Source organism: Nannospalax galili, unplaced genomic scaffold (genome assembly GCF_000622305.1).
Source record: "Nannospalax galili isolate Female #2095 unplaced genomic scaffold, S.galili_v1.0 scaffold781, whole genome shotgun sequence".
Taxonomy (NCBI): Eukaryota; Metazoa; Chordata; class Mammalia; order Rodentia; family Spalacidae; genus Nannospalax; species Nannospalax galili.
In genome coordinates, this window is record NW_008346898.1 from 2,635,807 (window position 1) to 2,645,094 (window position 9,288).

General features: G+C 42.8%; 1 long non-coding RNA gene across 1 annotated transcript in view; it reads left to right on the forward strand.

The window, feature by feature from the left end:
* Nucleotides 1-259: 259 nt before the first annotated feature.
* Nucleotides 260-9,288, forward strand: part of LOC115072060 — a 22,719-nt gene continuing 13,690 nt past the window's right edge. The window contains exon 1 of the long non-coding RNA XR_003851119.1: nt 260-369. This is a non-coding gene — a long non-coding RNA (uncharacterized LOC115072060). The remainder of the gene's footprint in view (nt 370-9,288) is intronic.

Consider the following 9,288-nt stretch of genomic DNA (forward strand, 5'->3'; position numbering starts at 1 on the left):
GCCCAGGGCCAGCACCACTCGTGCTACTCTGAATAAACACAGCTCTTTGTAGCAGACAGGCCCCTGAGCTCAGTGGGAAGTCAGCACCCCTGCAGATCCGTGCATTGCTGCCCACATCTTGCATGCACACCCTCTACCCTCTTGCCAGCCCTTCAGAATTCCTCTCCCTCCTCTTCCTCTCTCCAAGGAGGCTGACTCATCTGGATCCCAAGCAAAGTTCCTGGACTGCAGCCCTGCTGGAGCTGACCACCAACATTCTCTGATCACCGTGGCAAGTTTGCTGAGATAAAAGACCTCTCCCATCTACAGAGCAGAGAGTAGAGTACAGCCAGCAGCTCTGGGAGCAGATGGATGCCTGATGTACCCAAGGTGTGTTGCTTTCAGATGGAAGGTTTTGCAGCATGAAATGTTCTGTTCTTCACAGGACTTTTTTTTTTTTTGGAAAGCCACAGGTCCTAAAAAGGGAGCTGCTCAGGCAGTCAAAAAGCAGATTTTTTTTTTTTGGTGGTCTTTTTTCCCTCTTTTCTTTATTTTTAACCTTCTTCTGACTCTGCCAGTCTGTGTCTCTCGCTCACTCCTGGAGCTTTCTTTTCAATACTGGTCATTCGTGGAGTTGGCTCTGCCCTCTCTGCTTGTGACTGGTGGGTGAGCGGTGCCGCCTCTGTCTAATGAGGGGCCCTCCAGGCCTGGCTGCCCTCGTTTTTGATACCTGGGGAGAGGATGTGCAGGCAAGGGGCAATTGGATCAGAAAGGCCTCAGTGAACAGACATCACAGCCAAGCTCAAAGAGCGCAGGAAGTGGAACAAAGAACAAAAACATTTACAGAAGTGCCACAGTGTAAGGGGAAAAGAACTAGCAACTCTAACAAGGTCAATGGTGAGGGAAAGATTTTTTGAAAGGAATTGCTGAGGGGAAAAAAAGAGAGAGAGAAACCTCAAAAAGGGGCCGAGGGCTCCCTGAGTTGGGCTTGCCGGTTGGCTCCTAGAACACTTTCCTTGATATCCTCCCAGGAAGCCCTGTTTCTCCAAGACTTCAATACACTGGAAAAGTTTATGCAACTGGTTAGAAGGAGGGTTAGAAGTTGTGAGTCACCAGCAGCTGCTCTGTGTGTGTCTGCTTTCAACATGGGCTTCCTGTGGGACCACATCAATGGAGGCTTTGGGTTCTTTGGCATGTGCTGGATTTGGGCTATGAGAGTGGTGTGTGTGTGTGTGTGTGTGTGTGTGTGTGTGTGTGTGTGTGTGTGTTGGGATATTAGGGTAGTATAAGGTGCAGAGAGTCTCGGTCCTCAATGTTGAAAGAGAACATGAAGGAGTCAAGTAGAAGTCATACTTAAGTTCCATGATCTGGGGCAAGCTTCTTGGGTAGAGGAAGTGCTTGTGTGTGCACATACATGTAGAGGCCAGAGGTCAATCCTGGGTGTCATTCCTCAGAACACCATCCACCTTGTGCTTTTAGATAGGGTCTCTCAGGTCTGAAACTCAACAATTTGTCTAGGCCGACTGGCTGGCCTAGGCTCACTTCTGCCTTTCCAGCACTGGGATTGTAAGTGGCCACCATCATATACGGTTTTTTTTTTTTTTTACATGAGTTTTTTTACATGGGTTACTTAGGACTTCATGCTTGCATAGCAAGTGCTTTAATGAGCTATCTTCCTCCCAGCCCCTTCCAGCACCCTGAGCCTCATTTTCCCCATCTGTAAATATGTTAGAGCATAATCTTGTTTGCAGCTTTATTCTGTGGCTGCTGATGCCCAACCTGCATTCCACAAGATTCCCTCAACATTGCTAGTTTTTTTACATGGGTTACTTAGGACTTCATGCTTGCATAGCAAGTGCTTTAATGAGCTATCTTCCTCCCAGCCCCTTCCAGCACCCTGAGCCTCATTTTCCCCATCTGTAAATATGTTAGAGCATAATCTTGTTTGCAGCTTTATTCTGTGGCTGCTGATGCCCAACCTGCATTCCACAAGATTCCCTCAACATTGCTAAAATAAAATTCACGGAGTCTTGAGCTCTTTGAAAGCTTACTTCTTAGGAGATTTCTAGTGATGCACACGGTCTTAGACACACTGCTCAATGGCAGCTTGTTTTGTGAGTTGTCTGTTGCAAATATTTTCATTGTGTTTCTTCTTGCAATCCAGCAAGCTTTAGTATTGTTTCTCTTTCCGTTCCTTTATGTGTACTTTATAACACAATCTATTTGAAAATCATCCTCTGAGAAGATCCAGAGAGCTGTGCGTGGTGGTACACATCTTTAATCCCAGCACTCAGGAGGCAGAGGCAGGTGGATCTCTGTGAGATCGAAGCCAGCCTGGTCTCTATAGTGAGTTCCAGGCTAGCTGGGGCTACAGGAAGACACTGTCTCAAAAAAAAAAAAAAAAAAAAAAAAAAAAAAAGAAATGAGAAAATAAGACTGCCCTATGCATAACTACATCAAATCAAAGGTATTGATTTCTTTCTAGCCCTCCATATAAGTTATATAAATTTGTTTATCACTGGCTGTCCCTTCCCACATTCCAGAATATAAATGCATGAGAGTACAATTTTAACACATTTTTTGGGGATTATTTTTTGGTTTTATTTTTGTTTTACACAGAGTCTCCCTGTAGCCCCACCTGGCCTAGAACTTGCTATGTAAACCAAGCTGACCTCAATCTCACAGAAATCCTCCTCCAAATATTTTTTATTCTAATTTTATGCATATAAGCATTTGCCTGCATGTATATGTGTACCATGTGCATACAGTGCCCACCAAGGCCAGAAGAGGGTGTAAGATCCCTGGAACTGCAGTTACAGACAGTTGTGAGCTGACATGTGGGCCCTTGGAATTGGACTTCGAACCTTTGCAAGAGCAGCCAGTGTTCTTAACTGCTGAGCCATCTCTCTAACCCCTTCATATAGTTTTGCTTTCTTTTTTTTTTAATTTTAGAAGAATCTTGGAGCTATAAAACAGGTGCAAATGGGCTGGAAAGATGGCTCAGAGGTTAAGAGCACTGACTGCTCTTGCAGAGGACCCAAGTTCAATTCCCAGCACCCACATGGTGGCTAACAACATCTATAAGTCCAGTTCCAGGGGAATTCAACGTTCTCCTCTGACCTCCATGGGAATTGCATGACACAGGTACACTTACACACATGCAGGCAATACACTCATACATAATAAATTTTTAAAAAACTATTGGCTATTGTCATTACACTTGGGTTACCCACCCGAACTTGACAGTAAGACCCTATTGAAATAAATAAAAGGATTGCAAAGGTAAGTGTATTTCCATGCACCCCACATGCAGTTTCCCATACTGTTAACTTCTTACACTACTATGGTAGTAATAGACTTGTTTTTTCTTGCTATAACAGATTATGACAGACTATGTACTTTATAAAGGGAAAAAGTCCATTTGTGATCCTGGTGACTGAACCCAGGGCCATGTATATGTGAGGCAAGTGCCTTTCCACTGAACGACATTCCCAGCCCTAAGAGCTCATGATTCTGAAGAAGGAAAGCCTAAAAATGTGGCAACAGCATCTATTTGTGTTTCCTCAGGGTGAAAAGCAGAAAGACAAGAGAGTACAAACTAGGGAAATACAGCAGTGGGGGCAGACTGGCTTTATAGTCCGGTGGTAGTTAACCCACTCCCTAGATAATGACATTGACCCATTCATGGAGGCCACCCATGACCTAAAGACCTCTCACTTGACCCAATCTCTCAGCATTACTACATGGGGGAATCAGGTTGCCAACCCATGGACTTGAGGGATACATCCAGACCATAACATGTACATTTGTCATGGCTAAAAGAAAAAAAAAATTAGTATAGTACTATAAATTAAACTGGGGCTTTTCAGATTTCATTTATTTTTCCAAAAATCCTTGTGTTAGCCAGGTTTCTATTACTATAACAAAATATCTGACATAATCTATAGAGAGAAAGGTTTATTTTGGCTCACAGGTTTGCAAGTTTCAGTCCATGGCTAGTTGGCCCCTTTCTTCCAGTCCTATGGTGTGGCAGTATGCCACAGCAGGAGTGCATCATGGAACAAGTCACTCATCTCACTGCAGAAGGAAGCAAAAGAGAGACATAAAGTGACCAGTGTCCCATGGTCCTTTAAAGCCATCCCCTCAAACACCTAAAACTTCCAGTAGACCCCAACCTCTGAATGGTTTCCACCACTTTCCATCAATGGTCAGGCTGAGGATCAAATCTTTAATCTTTTGGAGGATATTAAGATCCAAACTCTGGGGCTGGGTGAGACAGCTCAGTGGGTAAAGCATTTGCTGTACAAGCATGAAGACCTGAGTTCAGATCCCCTCAAACCCACATAAAAGCTGGGCGTGGCAGCATGCATCTGTAACTATACTAGTGGTGGTGGTGACTGGGGGGACATCAGGTGGATCCCAGGAGGCTTGCTGGCCAGCTAGCCTGGCTGAAATGGTGAGTTCTATATTCAGGGAGTGACCCTGTCTCAAAAAATAAGGTCAAGAGAAATTGAATAAGACATCAATATCAAGCAATGGCCTCCACATGTACTTTCACAGGGGAGCATAGCCCCTCCCCATGTTCACACACACACACACACACACACACACAACACACACATACACATACATACACACACGATTCAAACTCTAAAAGGTCCTTTTTCTGTTTCAAGGTCACACCCAGAATCCTACTTTATTTTTGTTTTTTAAATATTTTTCCTTTTTTGAGAATTTCATACCTAAGTGTGGTATCTATGCCATTTCTAGCCCTCCTGCTCCCCGCTCCAGTCCTTCCAAGGCTACCCCCACTCCCTCTCAAATTGCCATCCTTTTCTTTGGTTATTATTGTTATATATACATACACATATATGTATGCACACACACATATAATGCACTGAGATCATTTAGTGTTGCTTGTGTGTACATGTGTTTAGGGCTGACGACTTGGGATTAGAAACCTACCAGGGAGCTCATCCCTGGAGAAAACTGATCCTCCCTCCCTCAGCATCCACTGATCCTACTTGATCTTTACTCGTTGTATGTCCTTAGTCACCTGTGGTGTGGTATGGCTTCCAGACTTTCTTTGCTTTTGATGATGGTTTTGAGGAGCACTGACCAGGTACTTTGAAGACCGTCCCTCACTAGGGGCTTCCCTGATGTTTTGCTCATAGTCAGGAGTTGTGGATATCTGTAATGAAGAACAGAGGAAAAGCTCTCTTCTTATTCATTAGAGCCCCTAGTGAGGTAGGGTTTGGACAGGGTTTCATACTATAGCCCAGGCTAGCCTGGAGCTCACTATTCAAGCCAGGCTGCCTCATGACAATCTTCCTGCCTCAGCCTCTTAAGTGATGGATATATAGATGTGAGCCATCACACCTGGATAAAAGGTTTTGAATTTTGGAGCACTTTGGATTTTTAATTTGGGGATTAAGGATACTCAACCTGTGTGAAGTCTAAGTAAATATTCAAATACATGTAAAACTCCAAAATCTGAACTGCTTCTGGTCCCAAACACTTCAGATGAGGAACGCTCAACTTGTAAAAAGTTAAATGTCCCTACATCTGTCTTTTGTAGCCTAGTCTTTGGAAGTGAGACTTTAAGCACGGCAATTGAAACCATACAGCCCAGGGTCTTGGAATGTGTCCATATTAAGATAAAGTCTTAAAAGAAGTAATCAAGTTAAATTAAGGCCTGTAGGTTGAGTCCTAATCCAATACAGCTGGTAACCGTTTTAAAATTTTATTTATTATTTTTATGTGTATGAATGTATTGCCTGCATGTGTATAAGTACACCCATGTCATGAAGTGCCCACAGAGATCAGAAGAGGGTGTTGGATCCCCTGGAACTGGAGTTACAGATGGTTGTTAGTCACAGTGTGGGTGCTGGGAATTGAACCCGGGTCCTCTGCAAGAACAGCCAATACTCTTAACCACTACTGAGCCATCTCTCCAGTAATCTTTACAAGAAGAAACTGAGGATGCTGGGCTGTAGTTCAGTTAGCACAGTGCTTGCTTAGAGAGAACTCAAGACACGAACCCACCCAACACTTTGGTTTTGAGTTTCTAGACTCAGAACTCTGTTGTTTACTCTAATCCTGAATCTGTGGGCTTTCATCACAGCAGCCCTAGAAAACTGATATAAGAGCCCACAGTTCCTGCTGTGGGGTGCCTACATATGTGGTTTAGGAATATTTTGTATGGTGATTTACATAATAACCTTATTGAATTAATTATCTAATCAATTTTATATTAGTCTGGACTTTTGGAGATTTAGTTTATATCCTAGTTTATAATCGACTAGCAGCCTTTTTCTTGTCACTCAGATCATTCCTGCATTGGCTACCATGAGCTCTTCCAGGTGGCTTCCTACATGCCAGTGATATACCCTGGTGTTTTGTCATCTGGATGCTTTTTTACTGTATGAGATGGTCCAGGCTCATGTTATCTAGTCTCTGTCTAAATCCTAAATGTCACCAAAGGAGCTTTGAGTCCTTTCATTGGAGAATGGTGTTAAAACCACACTCAGCTGGACTTGGTAGTGCATGCCTTAAATCCCAGAGGTTGGGAGGCAGAGGCAGGTGGATCTCTGTGACTTTGAGGCCAGCCTGGTCTACATAGTGAGTTCCAGGCCATCTGGGCTGCAGAGAGAGCCTTTCTCAAGAAAGAGGAAGAGGAAGGGGAAAGGAAGGGAGGGAGGAAGGGAGCCAAAGTGTCATTGTTTCTAGGACCTTGGGAGGGAGGGGTTTTGTCTGTTCTGTTAACCCCCCAAATGCAGCATGTCACAAAGCAGTTCTTCTGTAAATGATTTTAAATAAATTGATGAATAATAATCTTCAGAACAACTGGGGAGATTGCCTTGTTTTGTTTTGGTTTTGGATTTTTGAGACAGAGTCTCATTGTGTAAAGCCCAAGCTATACTGATTCTCAGTATGTAGCCCATGGTGGTCTCTAATTCATGATCCTCCTGCCTGAGATTTCTGAGTGCTGGGATCACGAGTGTGCCATGCTGAGCTTTGGCATTATTACCATTTCACAAATAAAATAACAAACTTGCTAAAGGCACTCAAGTAGAAATGTCAGAGCAGAGATTCCAATCTAATTTTCTTCAGGGACACTGATTTATTTTGTTATCTGACAATTTGAATGACTGGCTAGAACGTTCTCTTTGTTAGTAATAATCTGAAGATCTTTAAGAACAGGGAAATGCTTCATCTTTTTGGAGCAATGCAGCCTGGCAGTATGAAAAAGACTGTACGTTAACATCAAGCAGACCTGGACTGGATCTCAGCTCCATCCTTAAGTAGCTATGTGACCCGGGACAAGTTGACTTATCCTCTTTGTGCCTCAGTTTCCTTACCTACGAAACTTAGATTATAATAGTGCTTGACTCACAAAATTATTGCAAATCTGAAAAACAATATCTATGTTCTAAAATCTCTGTTTCCCCACACCTAAATCATTTTGGTACCTATCACATCCTCCTTTTAAGAAGTATATATTGCAACTTCCCTAAACTAAAGAAAGTTTTCTTCTCTCCCATTGGATGCAAAGAAACAAGAAAAACCCTCATGAAGGGAAAACACAGGTAGGAGGTTATGTTTGCCCTGTGTACTACAAAGCCCATAATCCTCTGTAACAGTGGGACCCAACCTATTAGATGCAGACCATCAGGGATGATGGAATTACTTCAACATCTGCATATTTGCATGAGTTTCATGTACCAAGACTCTGCTGTTCTATTTCCAGAGGATCAGTCACAGGTATCCAAATCCACGGATGCTTAGACCCTTGTACAAGATGACATGGCATTTGCATGTGACCTGTGGACATCCTTCTGTATACTTTAACTCTACTTATACTATCTAATATAAGGTACAGGCTATAGAAATAGTTGGCACTCTGTTTAGGGAATCCCAACAAGTTTGATACAGTTACATATTCAGTACTGTTATAGTTCTTAAATTTATTTATTTAATGTATAAAATTAAAACCACTAAAATATATCATATTTTTAATGCTTGTTTCAGCATCTCTTAAGTTATTCTTAATTATGTACATGTATGTGTGCCTGTGGGGCAGGGTATGTGCACATGAGTGCAGGTGTCTGTGGAGGCCAGAGATGTCAGGTCCCCTGGAGCTGGAGTTATGAGAAGTTGTGTGCCATCTGATGTGAATGCTGGGAAAGGAACTTGAGTCCTTTGGAAGAGCAGTGAGCACACTTAACCACTGAGCCATCTCTCCAGCCCTGACTTTAAATAATACTTCTTATTTGAGAATTTCATATATGTATACAATATAGATATATTTTAAAGATGTACTTATTTTATCTGTATATGTAAGAGCAGGCGTGTGTGTGTGTGTGTGTGTGTGTGTGTGTGTGTGTGGGTGTGTGTGTGTGTGTGGGTGTGTGTGTGTGTGTGGGTGTGTGTGTGTGTGTGGGTGTGTGTGTGTGTGTGGGTGTGTGTGTGTGTGTGGGTGTGTGTGTGTGTGTGGGTGTGTGTGTGTGTGTGGGTGTGTGTGTGTGTGTGTGTGTGTGTGTGTGTGTGTGGTGTCCACAGAGGCCAGAAGAGGGTGTTGGATCTGGAACTGGAGTTAATGACTGTTGTTAGCCAGCATGTGGATGCTGGCAACTGAACCCAGTCTCTGCAACAGCAACAAGTGCTCTTAACCACTGAGCCACCTCTCTCAGGCCCTGTATACAATATATTTTGATCACACCCACCCCACTCTCTGCCTTCGACTCCTCCCAGACTGCCCCTACTATGTTTTCCTTCCAAGTTCATGCCTCCTCCTCCTCCTCCTCCTCCTCCTCCTCCTTTTTTTTTTTTTTTTTTTGTTGGTTTTTGAGACAGGGTCTCCTGGAACTCACTACGTAGAACAGGCTGGCCTCAAACTCACAGAGATCCACCTGCCTCTGCCTCCCAAGTGCTGGGATTAAAGATGTGCGCCACCACACCCAGCTTTTTCTTCTTCTTCTTCTTTTTTTTTTAAATTAAAAGAAGCATTTCATTACAACAGCATTAACCTATTCAATAACATTTTTCTGAGCTAGGGTACATCTCTTTCAAAATTGGCTGTACATTTCTATGTTTACAGATGAATTATTACCCTTATATAATCTTTTACTCATTATAAACTCTATAAGACATAAAATTAAATGAGGTTCCAACGTTTAAAAAAGATCTCCACTTCGTTGTCAAAACACACAATTTCATACAGAAAAATTCATTCCAAGCCTATTGACATTGAGACGTTTTCACATGCATTTCTAATCTCTATATACATGACTATCACTGGTCACAGTC